The sequence below is a fragment of the Panthera leo genome, chromosome D2 (genome assembly GCF_018350215.1).
Source record: "Panthera leo isolate Ple1 chromosome D2, P.leo_Ple1_pat1.1, whole genome shotgun sequence".
NCBI lineage: Eukaryota > Metazoa > Chordata > Mammalia > Carnivora > Felidae > Panthera > Panthera leo.
In genome coordinates, this window is record NC_056689.1 from 44,518,767 (window position 1) to 44,535,256 (window position 16,490).

The 16,490-nt window shown below is 42.8% G+C and overlaps 1 protein-coding gene across 6 annotated transcripts in view; it reads left to right on the forward strand.

Moving 5' to 3' along the window:
• The first annotated feature begins 1,099 nt into the window (after window positions 1-1,099).
• The window catches only part of BMPR1A (bone morphogenetic protein receptor type 1A), a 136,863-nt gene continuing 121,472 nt past the window's right edge, over window positions 1,100-16,490 (forward strand). For 3 of the 6 annotated variants that reach the window (XM_042909372.1, XM_042909371.1, XM_042909367.1), the window contains exon 1: window positions 1,100-1,377. The gene's annotated coding sequence lies outside the window, so the exon portion shown is untranslated. Of the gene's footprint in view, window positions 1,378-2,076; window positions 2,364-13,092; window positions 13,261-16,490 lie in introns of those variants that run through there. The other 3 variants (XM_042909368.1, XM_042909370.1, XM_042909369.1) reach the window with 3 other exon arrangements.

Consider the following 16,490-nt stretch of genomic DNA (forward strand, 5'->3'; position numbering starts at 1 on the left):
ATAAAACAAGTTAATAAAAAAAAAAAGTTATCTTTTGTAGAGACTTAACACCATACACACTGTTGCAACACTTACCAAAATGATTAAGGTCACATTTGGTTGTTAAAAGGGAGCCTACGTTCTTTCTTCACATGCAGGACACTGAATACGTTTACCAGCATTTTCCCCAAATGAAGGGAAATGGAAGAAAAGGAGTAGTGACAATTATTTGCATTTTCCAAAAGGAGGGAACGGGACTCCGGAGGGCACGCAAGGTCCTAAGAGTGAGCCAAAGTAGAGGAGGGAGCAATATTTATAGTCCGCGGACTTCAGCTGGCCCGGGGTAACGCCGCCGCTCCTCTTCTGCTTTGGGAGTTCACCGGCTCGTAGGTCACAGGGCCCGGGACAGCCGGGGCTCGGAGCTGCGGGGGTCCACGCGGAGAGGCCTCTTCCCCCAGCCGCTCCCTCGGAGCCCGCCCACCTGCGCCTGCCTACCTAGGCCTCGGCACCCTGGCAGAGAGCCCAGACCAAGAAGCCGGGGAGCGGTGGGTGGATAATGGGAGCGGTGTGGCCACATTTCCCTTTCTTTGTCGCCACGACCACTACCACGACCCGGCAATTCCCCGCCGTGGCGTGTGAGTGCTGGCGCCCACGTGGAGCATTAGAGCGTGTCGCAGAGGGGGTCCACGCGAAGGGACGCGGGAGGGCCCAGACCGCGTCCGCGGTGTCCGCGCTCCTCCACCGCGCTCCGTCATCATGTGCGTCCCGCACGCGGCGTCGGTGGGTCGCGGCTCTCGGAGACCAGCCGGCCCTGCCACGGCGGCGGTAGGGCTGCCTGGTGGGGAGGGGCCGGTGGGGCCGCGCGGAGGAGAAGTCCCCCCACCGCAGCCCGGCGCCCCCTTGCCGGCTGCGGGCCCTCTTCCCCGGCAGCGGGGCGCCGGACCTCGCGGACCCTTCGGGCGCTTCCGCTGCGCGCTCGGCTCCTTTCGTGTCCGGGGCGGGGCGGGCGTCTTCCCAGTGCGCGCGCGCGGCGCCGAGTCCCGCGGAGGCCCGCCCCTCCCCCAGGCCCCCGCGCCCGCGCCGCCCCCCCACCCCTGCGAGTGTCGGCGGCGGCGGCGGCAGCGGCGGCGGCGGCGGCGGCTGCCGAGATTGGAATCCGCCTGCTGGCTCTCGGCGAAGGAGGAGGGAGGAGGGCGGGGAGAAAGGGCAGGAAGGCTCGGGCTCCGGCGCGTCCGTCCGCGCGAGACGAGGATCGCACGGCCGCTCGAGGGGCGACCGGGCCGGGGCCGCTGCACGCCGAGGGCGGAGGCCGAGTCGGGCCCCCGCCGCGCCCCGGCGGCTCGCCGCGCCCACCCCGCTCCGCGCCGAGGGCTGGACGATGAGTTCCCCGGGGTCCGGGTGAGTTGGCTCGTCCGAGAGTGCGTGTGTGCGCCGGGAGAGGCCGGCGGCTGCGGGGAGGCCGGCGCGGGCTCCGGGAGAAGTTTCGGGGGGAGCGGGGCGCGCGCGGGAGGCCTGAGCTGGGGGCGGCCCGGTCCGGCCGCCTCACGGGGTCCCCGCCGCCTCGGCTCTGTCAGGCCGCGGCCCGTTGGGCCCCGCCGTCCGGCGCCCCCACCCCGGGCCCGACCCCGCCGGAGACCCCGGCCCCACGGACTCCCGACGTCGGCTCCTTGCAGCTCCCCGCTGCGGCCCCGCCGCCCGGCCCCTCTTTTGTTCCCCACCCCCTGGGTTTCAGGCCGAGTTTGGGGAGGCGATGTGGGCGAAAGCCGCCTCCAAGGACGCTTCTTGAATCCTTAAATGGGAAAGGCGCTCACCTCTCTCTCCCAGGAGCTGCGAGGTTGCTGTTCGCGTTATGTCTCTCTACGCTGCTGCGAAGGAGAAAAAAAATGTCTGTTTCGTGGGGTGGTAGAGTCGGGGGGAGTTGCAAGCCCTCCCTGAAAACTTGCCCGCGGGAAGGTGCCAGGTTTCTCGGAGGTTCACCTGTTGTCCTGCGCGGCCTCCGCTGCCATGTCTGTTGTGATTCTGCGCTTCAGTTTCTGAAAACTTTCTGCCGGAGTGAATGTAACCTTCCCCCCCCCCCCCCCCCCCTTTCTTTCCAGACTCCTAGTGGAAAGATTTGGCAAGAAAAGAAAATAGCTTGAGTCAGGAAAGAAAAATAATGTGCTATGTGTTAGAGTCTGGCGTTTTGTGACTTGTATACTCTTTCATGCTCTCGGATGTTTTAATTTGGTCAAAGCGCTGCAGTTTTTCTCTTTCAAACGGTTAGCAAACTCTTTTGAGTACACAGTGCGAACTTGGCACATTTACCTGTGTGACGTCATTTAATCCTTGTGATAACCCTGGTTATGGTGTTCATTTTTTAGACGAGGAAACCGAGACGCAAAGAGGTTAAGTAACTTGTCTAAGTGTGCTGGGATTTGAACTCTGAATTTTCTCTGCTAATCAGGAACTGTCAAAGTGAGATGTACTAGGAGTTTGAAAACAGCAAAACCTCTTTCTGCAAACAGGTTTATGGTTAGGAGCATTTTCAATTACTCATACTTGAAATGATCGCTGTTTGTTGCTTGAGTTGAAAACAACTCCTTTATTGTATTTACTTAGGAGTTCACGTCTGAATTAAAACTGTGAATTACGATGTAACTTTAATGCTTATCACTGTTTTCAATTCTTGAAACGAAAAGTGTGTGGGCCAGAATTATTTAAATATTTAAAATTAAAGTTAAAATACTGGCAGTTCTGAGCTAGAAAGGGGTTGAATTTACAAAGGGTGATTGAAATTTAGAAGACACTTTTCAGAGAACCAGTATTCCACTCACGGTTGTTGGGTTCCCCATCCGATTCATATTATTCGTGGAACTCATTTCAAACTTTTTTCTGCTTGCTTCACTTCTTCACACCCTTTACTGAAAAGCTTGAGGCATTCAGTGGGAGGGAGCTCTTGCCAGAATGTACTGAGTTACTTCTATCATGTGCTTTCTTTCCTTCCATTTCAGTGGAACATTTTTTGTCCTTCCTACCAGTTTAACACCTTGTTTCATTTTTCTCCTCTCTCCTGCTTAATGGAATAGGAGTTACTCCCTTTTGTCTTAGAGATGTTAGAAGTACAGATGTGCTAAAGGTTTTTTTTCAGTTTACAAAAACCTTCCCTTGGGCGTGCTACTCCCTCAAGATGTCATGTTGCTGCTTTTCCTTTTCAAATCATATTAACGCTAAAAAAAAAAAAAAAAAAAAAAACCAAAAAATAAAAAACGTTGTTTCCTTGTAAAAGTAGTACACGTTCATTAAAAAATGGTAAATTGGAGCAAAATTGAAGTAAAATTAAAATTCATACCTTCGTAATCCCATCTCTGGAGATTGTCAAGAGTAGTTTATTTTTCCTGCATTTACTTCCTGGCCGGGCATTCAGTTCTTAACTCCTTGTTACCTGGATTTCACCCTCACAAGGTTCACCTATAAGCTAAGTGGCACATTTATTAATGTGTTCTAAATCAACTCCTTGAGCTTTCTGTGATACTTAACATCAACTTCTCATTCTTGAAATGCCTTTCCTTGGCTTTTGTTCATTTATCCATTGTATTCAACGAATACTTCCACTGCAAGGCTATAGGATGCTACAACAGACAATGCCCTTGCCTTCATGGAGCATCAAGAATATTGGAGGAAACATAGATTGAAGAATTAATTCTATAACCATAATTGTGATTACGATTAAAGTACCCAGTGTTAGAAGACCTGACCTGGTGCTGGGAGAATGGGGGAAGGCCTTAAAAATGTCACTTTGCAAAGGCCTTCGGTCTCATACTGACTTTGTTCCTATTTGCCCCTTTCTTTTCTTCTTGCTTAATATGTGTTCTCCAGGTTTTACTGGTCAGTTCATTTTTCTGTATGTCACTAGTCCCCTGGCATTATTATTGTTCAGACACTTCTGTCTGAATACTTCTCAGACCTCTATTCTTTATTTCTCCTCTGCACGTGAATCCTTGTTTTTTCCCAGTTGGTTTATGCATACCTCTACCTGGTTGTTCTAGTTGAAACTAAACTCCTTCCTTACCAAACTTGTTTCCCTGGTGTTCCTTATTTCTGTTGATGTCATACCAAATCCAGACCTTTCTCCATTCTGTCACATCGTATCTGTAGCCAGCGCCTACTGCTTCTGCTTTTCATGGTATTGTCCCTCTTTATTCCTGCTGACTCAGGTACAGCTTTTGATACATGGTGGTATGAAGGTTATAATAGACTCATAAAATGAATTGGGCACCTTTCCTTTTCCTCTTTTCAGGAGTGGTTTAGACTGGAAGGATCTTTCTTGCGAGTTCTGCAGACCTCACCTATAACACCATTCAGGCTTAGATTTTCTTTTCTTTTTTCTTCTTTCTTTCTTTCTTTCTTTCTTTCTTTCTTTCTTTCTTTCTTTCTTTCTTTTCTGTAGAGGACTTTGAATACCATTTCAGTTTATTTAATAACTGTTGGTCTGTTTAGGTTTTCTATTTCTTGTGTGAACTTTAGTGTTTAATATTTTCTCCAGAAATTTATTCGTTGAGTTTATAAATCTGTTATTTGGTTTTAACACAGTTCTTTTTCTTAAAAGAAAAATTTTGTTTTAATGTTTATTCATTTTAGAGAGACAGAGAACCAGTAGGGGAGGGGGCAGAGAGAGAGGGACACACAGACTCTGAAGCAGGCTCCGGGCTCTGAGCTGTCAGCACAGAGCCTGATGCGGTGCTTGAACTCATGAACCAGGAGATCAAGACCTGAGCCAAGTCGGATGCTTAACTGACTGAGCCACACAGGGGCCCCTAAATTTCTTTGATTGAATATATATTTGTATGCAGTGTTACAGATTGTGTATGTATTAGTATAGTTGATAATTTTCCTTTTTCCTTTTTTTTTTTCCTTGCCTACTGAATCAGGTTCTCATCCCACTTGGGCTAATGCTGCGCTCTTCTTCACTTCCACTGTTATATGGGTTATCTTATGCAGTTCTGCTGAAGTTAATCTTGAAGCCCAGTTTGTGTCACTTCTCTACTCACAAGTTTCCAGTGTCTTCTGTGAAATGAAGTCGTTTCATGAGGATTTACCCAGATTTCCCTCATTCTCATCTCCCATTATTTTTGTTTCCTGCACATGCGCTTTGTCCCTTTTCTGAAATCTTTCCCATTTTCTTCTGAGTGGAATCCCTTCTGAAGGAAGGGATATTTTTTTTCATTAAAAAAAAATTTTTTTTTTAGTGTTTATTTTTGAGAGAGAGAGAGAGAGAGACAGAGTGCGAGCAGGGGAAGGGCGGGGAGACACAGAATCCAAAACAGGCTCCAGGCTCTGAGCTGTCAGCACAGAGCCTGACACGGGGCTCGAACCCATGGACTGCAAGATCATGACCTGAGTGCAAGTAGGACACTTAACTGACTGAGCCACCCAGATGCTCCTGAAGGAAGGGATTTTTTAAAGGCAAAATTTTTATCTAATATTTTCTTCCTGCACTTACTGGTTTTTTCTTTTTAAAAATGTATTTATTTATTATGAGGGGGGAGGGGCAGACCGAGAGAGAGAGAGAGAGAGAGAGAGAGAGAGAGAGAGAGAGAGAGAGAAAGAATGAATATGATTTGCAAGCAGGCCCCGCACTCACCGCGTGGGGCTCCATGCAGGGTTCGAACCCACAGACCATGAGATCATGACCTGAGCCCAAATCGAGAGTCAGATGCTTAACTGACTGAGCCACCCAGGCACCCCTATTGATTTGTCTTTTAAAAAATTCAGCTTTTATTGGGGCGCTCAGTCAGTGGAGCATGTGGCTCTTGATCTAGGGCTCGTGAGGTCAAGCCTCATGTTGGATGTAGAGATTATTCAAAAATAAAATCTCTAAAAAAAAAATCAACTTTATTGAAGTGTCATTTATATACAGTGATATGCACGTGTTAAGTATGCAGTTCCGTGAGTCATTTGGTCTTTTATAGCGATTTGTATACAAATACTGGTTCAGCTACTAAACTGCAGACTGGGTGTGTAACTGACTTTGTTGCATATTAAAATGAATAATTGGAGGAGAAAGACCTTCTCATTTTTGGATTTTGGGAGCAGAGAGCCATGGAGAGAAAGGAAAATGGGTTTCCTCTTAGGCTAAAGTTTAAACCAGAAAGTCTTTCCTTCTTCCCTCTTCCACCTTTTATTAGTGTTTATGCTTTTAAAATGCTTTTTAAATATCTTAGGTCCAAATGACCAGGTCAGTCCAACTCTTTAATGCTTACAAGATTAAATGCTGAGTTGTATGGAGTTAGATCTTACAAGGTGCACCATACTTTTTTGAGCCGTTCATAAAGAAAATATGCTTCTAGTTAATTTTAAGAAGCCATTGATTGTAAGGTCTAATTTCAGAGATACTGAAATATGAAAAATATATGTGCCATAGAATTGAATATGGTTTTTCTCCGTTAACCAAAGCTACCATTCCTTTAGTGTAGATATTGGAAAGAAGAATTTAAGCCAGACTTATTAGTTGTGTTGTTTACTATGAAAAGTTTTCTTTAAAAGGAGGGTGTTTGTTAAACCTTTTTAAAGAGTAAAGCATTTCAGGCGGTATAGAGAAATATTTATTTTTGGATGGGGTCTCCCACAACTCGATATGCCAGTCTGATTGTGAGGCGCTTTGAGAGTTTTTATAGTTAATATTTTAAAGGCTGTCAGTTTTTAAAAAATAGAAACAAAATGATATGTCTGGAGAGCCCCAGTAGTGTTGTGGTTTTTGAAAACAGCACTAGGTTAGAGTAGGGCTTTAGATCAGATGATGGTGGGCCCAGTGGATTCCCAAGCCAAGTTCTTACAGACCTTGACTAGTTAAGGACATTATTTTTGAGTATCTTTTATTAAAAACAAGTGAATATGAGCTAATCCGATGCCATGGATGTTCTTTTTTTATACTTCTGTGTTTCTGATGAACTTTTTTTATGGTGTACATTTGTTATACCACTAATAACGTGCAACAGTGGAGCTTGGCTATTGCTCTAGTCATATGTAATTGGCTACTACTGATTTAAGGAGGATGGGGGTATGTCAGGAGTAGGGATAAAATAATCAGATTTGCAGTTTGGGGAGAGGAGTTAGTGGGGAATCATTTTGAAGGAAGGAAGACACAGGACACTGAAACTTGTAGGGGACACTGAAACCTGTTCCATCTTGGCCTGGACTAGGATGGTGGCAGATAATTAGGGTCTAGAATGGACAGGACTTGGTAGTTAGCTATGGATGAGAGAAGGAATGGGATTGGCAAGAATGACTGGCGGGTTTCTAGTTCGGAAACCTGATAGGGTAAATGTGTGTTGGTCGAGATGAAAAATGAGACCAGGTTTGTGGAGGACAGTAGTTTGGTTTTGATAATACAGAGTTCTGAAATACCAAGTAGAGATTTCCACTTAGCAGTTGCATGTATGGGGCTGGAGTTTGATAGAGGTTTGGACTACCAAAGAGGTAGATCTTTGGGAGCGATTGCCATGTAGGTTGTAAATTCTATCAGTGGAAATTGGGTGGCTTTCTCAAGTGACTTTTGCTTAAAAGTGACAAATTCAACTCTTAGCTTAAAGGTGAAAAGGGGTCATTACCCCCTCTCCCCCCTTCATGTTTTTAAAAAGACTGCAAATACTCATGTTTGGATAGAAGTGCTCAGATGATGTAATCAAGGGTCTGTCTGCTCTCTACTCTTTGGGCTTGATTTTCAGACAGATACTTTTCATTTGGCAGAGGATGGACAGTGTCAACTCCAGGCTTATGTGGCCCATATGGATTCAAGATGTAAAAAGGGCACCTCTTTCCCAGATGCATATATTCTGTCCCAAGGAGAGATTCTTACTGGGACCGTCTGGAGTCTGGGGTGCCGACACCTGCCAGGCCTAGCTTACATGCCCCGGAGCAGTCAGCCAGTTAAACACTGGCACTCATAACCTTCCTAGAACCATGAGAGATGCGAAAGTGGTTGTTCCCCCAAAGAAAGGATGGCTTTGGGCAGTGAACAACACAAATCCACTGTCTTTTGGTTGTTAACGTTTTTTAAGATCTTTTTTTTTTTGAGTATCTGAAGAAAAATACACAAACATAGCAATTTTGTGTATAATTTCATGGTTATGTTATGGATTTCATATCAGGAACTCTTGCTGTACACAGTAAAGAGCCTAGAAACCCTGAGAAACACCAGTTTAAGACCTAAATAGAGAAGATAGACGTTAAATAATTTCAGAAATAATTGTCTACTTGTATTTATATTAAGATCTACAGAAGGGAAGTACAGGAGCTCATAAGTGTGTAATAAGGGAATGGGTCTATTTAGGTTACAGGTGCTTGGGAAGGCTTTCCTGAGAAAATGGTCTGTAGAGTGACACTGTAGATCAGAAAGAAGAGGGAGGATGTTTCTGGAAGTATTCAGTAGTTTTTGAAGCAAACACTTTTCTGCTTTTTAAAAGTTACAAAAGGAGGGGCACCTAGGTGGCTCAGTTGGTTAGGCATCCGACTTTGGATCAGGTCATGATCTCATGGTTTGTGAGTTTGAGACCCGCATTGGGTTCTATGCCGTCAGCATAGAGCCTGCTTCAGATCCTCTGTCCCCCCAACCCTCCCCCCCCCGACACCTCTCTCCCTCTTGTGCGCTCTCTCTCTCTCTCTCTCAAAAATAAATATTTTTTTAAAAAGTATTTATAAAAAAAAGTTCTGAAAGGAATGCATCTAATGTGAATAACTTGAGAAATAATGAAAAATTATAAAGCAGCAGTAGAACACTTAAGTTTTGGCTTCTGAGTTTTTCTTTTTTTAGATTGTTTTAATGTTTATTTACTTTTGAGATAGAGATAGAGTGTGAGCAGGGGAGGGGCAGAGAGAAGAGAGGGAGACAGAGAATCCAAAGCAGGCTCCCCGGCTCTGCGCTGTCAGCACAGAGCCCGGCGCAGGGCTCAAACTCATGAACTGTGAGATCATGACCTGAGCTGAAGTCAGACGCTCAACTGACCAAGCCACGCAGGAACCCCTGAGTTTTTATAAATTAAAATCTAGTACTGGTTTTACCACTAAGTTAGCTGTGCAGTTTTGAATACTACACTAAACCTGTCTGGATCTCTGTTTCCTTATCTTAAAAACTGAAGGGGACTTGGCGAAAAGAAAAAAGAAAATTCCATGGCTTTAATGCAGAGCAGTTAGTTGCTGAAATTGCAGGTCATGTAATGCTTTTGGTCATGATGACATCACTGGGTTTCTGACTCTTGGCTGCAGAGTCCCTCTTCCTGCCTTGGCAGTCATTGTAAGTAACGAATGGAATGGCCTGTGGCCAGTGGTGTTCTTTCATGCCCTGCTTTCTTATCTCATTTCTTGAGCATTAAATTTTTTTTTTTTCTTTAGCCTTTAGGTAGATTATCTGAAATGTTAGAGGCTCTCAGTTTTGAAGTTGAGAAATCTGGAGGAAACTTGCATGGTTGTGATACTGTTTTCTGTAAGGTAAAATTCGTGGGTAGTTTTCCTACTAGCAGTTACCATTTTTTGTGATGTAGTCCATCAGTTTAACATCTTGAGTGTCTGAATTTTGCATTTAATTAAGAATAATTTAGATTTCTAACTAAAGGGAGCTGTTGATAGGGAGTGTTAAATTAAAGGCCATTAAACTTTGGTAAAGTTCTTACCAACGTATTTTTCAAAAAATTGTTTAAAGGTACCATGAAATAGGGGCGCCTGGGTGGCTCAGTCGGTTAAGCGTCCGACTTTGTCTCAGGTCATGATCTCACGGTTCGTGAGTTCGAGCGCCGCGTCGGGCTCTGGGCTAATGGCTCGGAGCCTGGAGCCTGCTTCCGATTCTGTGTCTCCCTCTCTCTCTGACCCTCCCCCGTTCATGCTCTGTCTCTCTCTGTCTCAAAAATAAATAAATGTTAAAAAAAATTAAAAAATAAAGGCACCATGAAATAAAAATATTTCAACAGTAGCTATTCAGAAGCATCTTAAATCAACAAAATGTAGTCGCTTGATGACAGATACTGTTTTACGTCTCCATTTTAGTACTGTTTCACAGAATAAAAGTGTTGGGGAAGAAAACTGCATGTTGAATTTATGATCTGATTAAAGAAAAAGAAGTTAATTTTCCTGAAATAGTGCCTTAGTCATCATTCCTACTCGATAAATATTTTCCACTGGTTTCTTATTTGCTTACAATATAAAATTCAAATTCTCTCAGACTGGCCTCTTGCTCTGGCCTAGTCTGCCTTTTTGCCTTATTCACTTCATACTACTATTTTATTAGCTTAAGTCACTGAAATATCCAGTTCTGAGTTTCCGTTCAGAGTCCTTAGACTTCTGCTGTCCACTCCAGTAGCCAGTACCGCACGTGGCTGTTGAACATTTGAGATGTGGCTGTTCTGAATTGCGTACCACATTTTGAAGATAGTACAAAAAAAGGAATGTAAAGTATCTCATTATGCTTTTAAAATACTGATTACATATTGAAATGATACTGTTTTGAATATGTTGGATTAAGTAATAGTAAAATTAACTTTCAAAGAAAAAGGATCAGATTTTCTCTTTTGAAAGATGGCTAGAAAAAACTTAAAATTGTACATTAAATTGTACGGTGTTGCCTTCGACTTTCCTTCCCCCTATGCTTATCAAAATGCTTCAAAATCTTACTTCTGTGAAGCCTTCCTCAGTGGTCCACACTTAAAAGAGCTCTTCTGTGTCATTATTTAAAAAAAAATTTTTTAATGTTTATTTATTTTTGAGAGAGAGACAGAGACAGAGTGTGAGCAGGGGTGGGGCAGAGACAGAGGGAGACACAGAATTGGAAGCAGGCTCCAGGCTCTGAGCTGCCAACACAGAGCCCAATGCGCGTCTCGAACTCACGAACTGTGAGATCGTGACCTGTGAGATCATGACCTGAGCCGAAGTCAGTTGCCTAACCAACTGAGCCACCCAGGCGCCCCTCTTTCATTGATTTCTACTTTTTTTTTTTATTTTTTTAAAAAAATTTTAAATGTTTATTTTTGAGAGAGAGAGAGAGAGAGAGGAGGGGCAGAGAGAAAGGGAGACACAATCTGAAGCAGGCTCTAGGCTCTGAGCTGTCAGCACAGAGCCCACAGGGGGCTCGAACTCAACGAGCTATGCCATCATGACCTGAGCCAAAGTTGGACACTCAACCGACTGAGTCACCCAGGCACCCCTTCTGTGTCATTATTTGAAGGCAGTATTTTGGTGTTTCTTGTACCATCTATTAACATATTAGATTTCTTTACTACAAGCCTTCTCCGCTTTTAGTCTTGTAAAACCCCAATATAGTCTCCCTAACTGTATTGCCATAGCACCTTCCTTTGTTTCTTCTGTTTACAGAAGTTACACGTATTTGGTTGAAACTTCAGGCATAAAGTGAGTCTTCCTGCCCCCACGTCCCCCCTGGATTACAGTGTTAAGAGTATAGAGATAAATGTAATCTTTCTCTTCTACTGTCTTCATTTCTTTTTCTTTTTCTCTCCCCATTTCCAAAAAATGAGGTGATACTATGCATCCTTTTCTTTAACTCTGTCTTCACTGAATATAGAGTACTCTTTTTATGTCATTAGGTGTTGATTTACTCATTCTTTTTAGTAGCCATGTAATATTCCCTTTTATGAATATACCGTCATTTTATTTACCAGCCCCCTATCGATGATTAGATTGTTTCCAATTTGTTGCAAGGTATTTTTCTTTCTTCTTTTTCTTTTTCCTTTTTTTTGCATTGTAAACAGTGCTGTGGTGCTTGTACATATCCTCTGAGACTATTTTTATTTTATAGGATGAATTCTTAGACATGTGTTTGCTGTACGTAAGAGAAGCCATGTATAATGCCTATAGTGCCAAACTGCTCTGCACAATCCTTGTAACAATTCACATTCCAGCCAACAGTGTTTGAGAGTATTTCCCCTAACCCCTCACCAACACATCATAGTATCAGTCTATTTTAATCTTTGCCAGGCTGCCAGCTGAAAAAACAGTATTGTAGTTTTAATTTGTATTTCTTTGATTGACTAAGGTTGAGGAGAATTTTATAGTTTGTTGGTTCCTTGCATTTATCTCTCCTTTGTTTTTCTAATCTTTTTTTGTTACTCATTTTGCAGAAACTCTTTTTTGGGGTATGGATATTAACTCTTGGTATAATGCATTTTTTTTTGTCATTGTTTTTTATTTTTGTTCATAATATATAAAAATTCTTTTGCTGTTGTAAGAGTATTTAGAAACAAAAAAATAAAAAGTTTAAGTTGTCTCATACTCTCAATTTATTTTATAAGCTCCTTGGTGACTGAATTTTGTCTTAAAATATTTTGTTTTGCCATCGGTACTAATTCAGTGCCTTGTACACAGTAAGCGTTCAGATATTTGTGTTGGTGGTGAAGGGGTACAGAATACATCACTGTGGCATAAAAATTATTTTGCGCTGAAGGTATTTGAGAATAGGCTTTTCTGGGGAACTTCCTGATCTGCCTAAAAACAGAGACTCACAGAGAAAACTCAGTTATCACAAAGCTGCTCCCCAGAGTTTTGAAACCAGGGAAGATTGACTTTTATCACTAGAGAGCAGAGAGAAAAAGTGGCACCACATCTAAACTGACATTGTCACACACCGTATCATATATCCATTTTCCTAGGGGCCCATGTATCTTTCTTAAAAGTCATTTGTTTCCTGTAAGTGTCCTCCTCCCCTCTCCCCATATTAACACAGGAGCCCCAAATTCTAACTGCCTCTTTTAGTCACACTTGTATGTAAATGGTGGTGAATGAATAAAAATCTTTTTTTTTTTTTTTTTTTGCTAATCTGACTTCTGTCAGTGTAATTTGCAGGCCCCCAAATTCAGAACGTAAGAGGGTAGAAGAAAAGTTTTTCCTCCTTAGCAATGGCAGGTTGTTTCTGACTGCTGGGGCAAGGGATAATAAGCAAGTGAAGTTTCACTATCTAAAAACAAAGTTAAGTATTTTAAATATAAAGAGCATAAGTCAAATTTCTTTAAGCTACAGTTTTCAAAATGTATTCTTCAAAACTAAAAATTTGTTAAATGAGGTAGAATGTACAATTAGAGAGACATCCCCCTCTTCCTGAATATATTCCTACAATTATAATGCTATTTCTTAATCAAGTGGCATAATTACTCTAATTGTGTTGACTAAGCCTGTTCTTTCCAAAGTTATTCACTGTTTCCTGTTCTTTCTTAGCATCTTATCAATTTGCATAGAAGATGGTTTGTGACAGGTTCCACTGGTCACAATCAGAAGAAACAACAAAAAAGGTCATTCAGTTAAGATTAAGTAAGTAAAATATACAAAGAAGCCTCTAATTTCTTAAACCGGTAAAGGGCTCTTGAGATGATTACAGTGACTTCCCGTTTACCTGTATTCCAGATAACTTGAAATGTTTATTAAACCTTGAATTATTGACATGTTATCTAGCTTCACATTTATTGTGTTCCATAACTTACTACTCTGTTTACTAGGTTCGTGACCTTGCACCAAAGTGGTTAATCTAAGCTTTATTTCCTTGTATGTCAAATGAGGGTAATAATCGTTTTCTCACAGAGTTACTGCGAAGACTGAGTGAGTGAGTGCAGTGAAGCACTAAACACTATTTTTGCCACATAGTAATGCTTAGTAAGTGTAAGCGAAGATGAATTATTTGTGTGGGGGAAGATGAGGTCAGTTCTGTCTTCAAAAGCAATTTGAATGGCTGTATATATAGGGTCCTTGAAGATGAAATCTAATCCTGATACCTTCTGAAAGTGTTATTTTGTTAGCATTATTAACACTTGAATTTGCAAAGTACTTTTGTGTACTGGCAGTACTTACTGGTAAGTTGATACTGGGAAGTTTTGTGGCTTTTCCGGTTGTATATGTTAAGAATCTGAGGCTAATGAGGGTTAATTGCCCCAACAAGGTCAGAGAGGTAAGAGTAAGAAGTAAGTAGAATCAGACTTTCCTAGTTAGCTCGGAATGGGGACTAGGTCCTTAGGGTTAAGGATAAGTCAGTGATTCTACAGTCTAAAGAAAGCCCCCAAGCATTTAGTGGCCTGAATCCTTTCTAGAGCTTATTAGGGTGTGACAGAAACCTGTCAGAGAATGGAGGGGAAGGAAATTGTGCACAGCAGTCACCTCGGTGGCTAGTTTGCCTAGGTGGGGAGCATTGTACACTTTTTGCTCCGTTCCTCTTCCCTTGGGGTGGCCTTTCCTAGAAGCTTAGTGCGGGGAGGTCTAAGAGAGCCACTCGTGAGGTTAGGAGTGCTAGCAAAAAGTAGAGCAGCACATCTCATTTCCTAGCCGGTAGTCATGATGCAGCTGATTGGTTGATCTGTGCCTCCTTGAGCAAAGGGTAAAAAAAAGTGCAGAGAAATCTCCTTGTGGACTGAGGGTAGCAGTAGAACACCCTGTACTTGTTTCAAATTTCTGTTCACGTGGGGAAAGCAGAAGGTAACTAGGCTTTAGGCATCTTGACAGGGCTGGCTCTCCTGGAGAGGGGAGCAAAAGTAGGAGAGGTTGAGCTGAAGCAGGTCTTTGGGAAGGGAAATGTGCAGTTGGGTTTGAGCCCCTCACCTCTCGGTCACCAGAGCGCTCCAGCCTGTCCCCAGAGGAGAAGCCATCATTTGGCTGCCTGTATCATGGTCCGTATTAGCCGGGTGGTGGCAGCCACCCCAGAGGACTGCAGGAGTGCTCAGATGTTGAGACGTTTATTCTGTTCTCCCTCATCCCCCTCTCCTCCCAAAACAGGTCAGACCACACCCCTTCCCCAGTTGAACTTTTCATGGACCATGGACCCAGCCTGGGTTTGGAAGGGAAAGAGATGATTGCAAGATTGAAGATTAAAGTTTTAGGGGCGCGTGGGTGGCTCAGTTGGTTAAGTGTCTGACTTCGGCTCAGGTCATGATCTCACGGTCCGTGAGTTCGAGCCCTGCGTCGGGTTCTGTGCTGACAGCTCAGAGCCTGGAGCCTGCTTTGTATTCTGTTTCTTCCTCTCTCTGCCCCTCCCGTGCTTATGCTCTGTCTCTCTCTGTCTCTCAATAATAAATAAATGTTAAAAAAAATTTTTTTGAAGATTAAAGTTTTAAACAGCAGTCAACTGGACTGGACATTTTTATAACTGAAAACTACTGGAAAGCTGTAGGAATTGTTCCAGATGTCATTAAGGGGAGGTGGTGTGTGAAAGGGAAATTGGACCAACCATAGTTGGAGGTGGAAGCTGGAGAAGAATAAAACCTTTCTCATGTTTGTACCAATTTCAGATCCCTTATTAAAGTCATAGAAGTATCAGCTTAAGTTCCTACTAAAGCCCCTCTGACACCAGCCCCCATTCTTTTTTCTGTACAAAGCTTTTAGAGTTGTACATGATCCTTTGATCATCTTAATGGTTCTGTTTCCAAGTGCATTCCAGTTCTGCGCAATATAATTTTAACATTAAACATATTTTATTTAATTCTAACTAGTGCATTTCAAATTTATAAACTGTATATGTTAACCTTAATTGCAACATTAAGTAAAATATGGTATTCCTTAGTTTTTATGGAGTTGTAAGAGTTTATCAAGCCTCAGAAACGTTAAAGTAAAAAGTACTCAGTAAAAAGCATTAGTGTAATATATTTTACTCAGTATAGATTTTGAATTCATGAAGTTTTAAATTAACTTTCAGCTGTTCATGTTGAAAAGGTGAGTGGGTTTTAGTTTAAATGCTGTAGAACAATAAAATAATGAGGGACTAGGTAATACCTATTTTCCTTACATTTGCCTAGCCCTATTTTAAGTGCTGTTCTATGATAGGTACGGTTATGAGAGAATGAGGCCACAGAGGTGGAATAACTTGTCAAGGGTTGTGCAGCTAGTAAGTGGCAAAGCTAAGGACTCAAACCCAGGTAGTCTGACTGCAGAGACTGTGTTCTTACCCACAGAATTATGTTCATTTTCAAAGGGAGTAGGACAATTTTAAGATAAGGATGTGTACTCTACACATGCACACGTTTTACTTGATTTTCACCTGCTGCTTCTCGTGCCTGTTCACATACAGTAGATGGATTTGCCTGTTTGCTGGTGTGTTAACTGAGGTACCTGGTAAAACGTTCTCTCCTCTCATGGTCTAAATCTACGTATTTGATGGGTTAAACTTGACTTTTGACAATTAACACCTACTTCTCTTTTTTTTAATTTTATTTTTTTTTAATGTTTTTATTTTTGAGACAGAGAGAGACAGAGCATGAACAGGGGAGGGGCAGAGAGAGAGGGAGACACAGAATCTGAAGGGGGCTCCAGGCTCCGAGCTGTCAGCACAGAGCCTGGTGCGGGGCTTGAACTCACAGACTGTGAGATCATGACCTGAGCTGAAGTCCGACGCTTAGCCAACTGAGCCACCCAGGCGCCCCCCTACTTCTCTTTTTAATACTAAAATTTGTCAGAAACTTTTCATAGGTATTTTTAAATTAATTAATTAATTAGTTAATTAATTTTTTTGCTTCCCTGATGTTTTGCATCGTGGAGAAAACAGTATTCAAAGTCCAATGGAG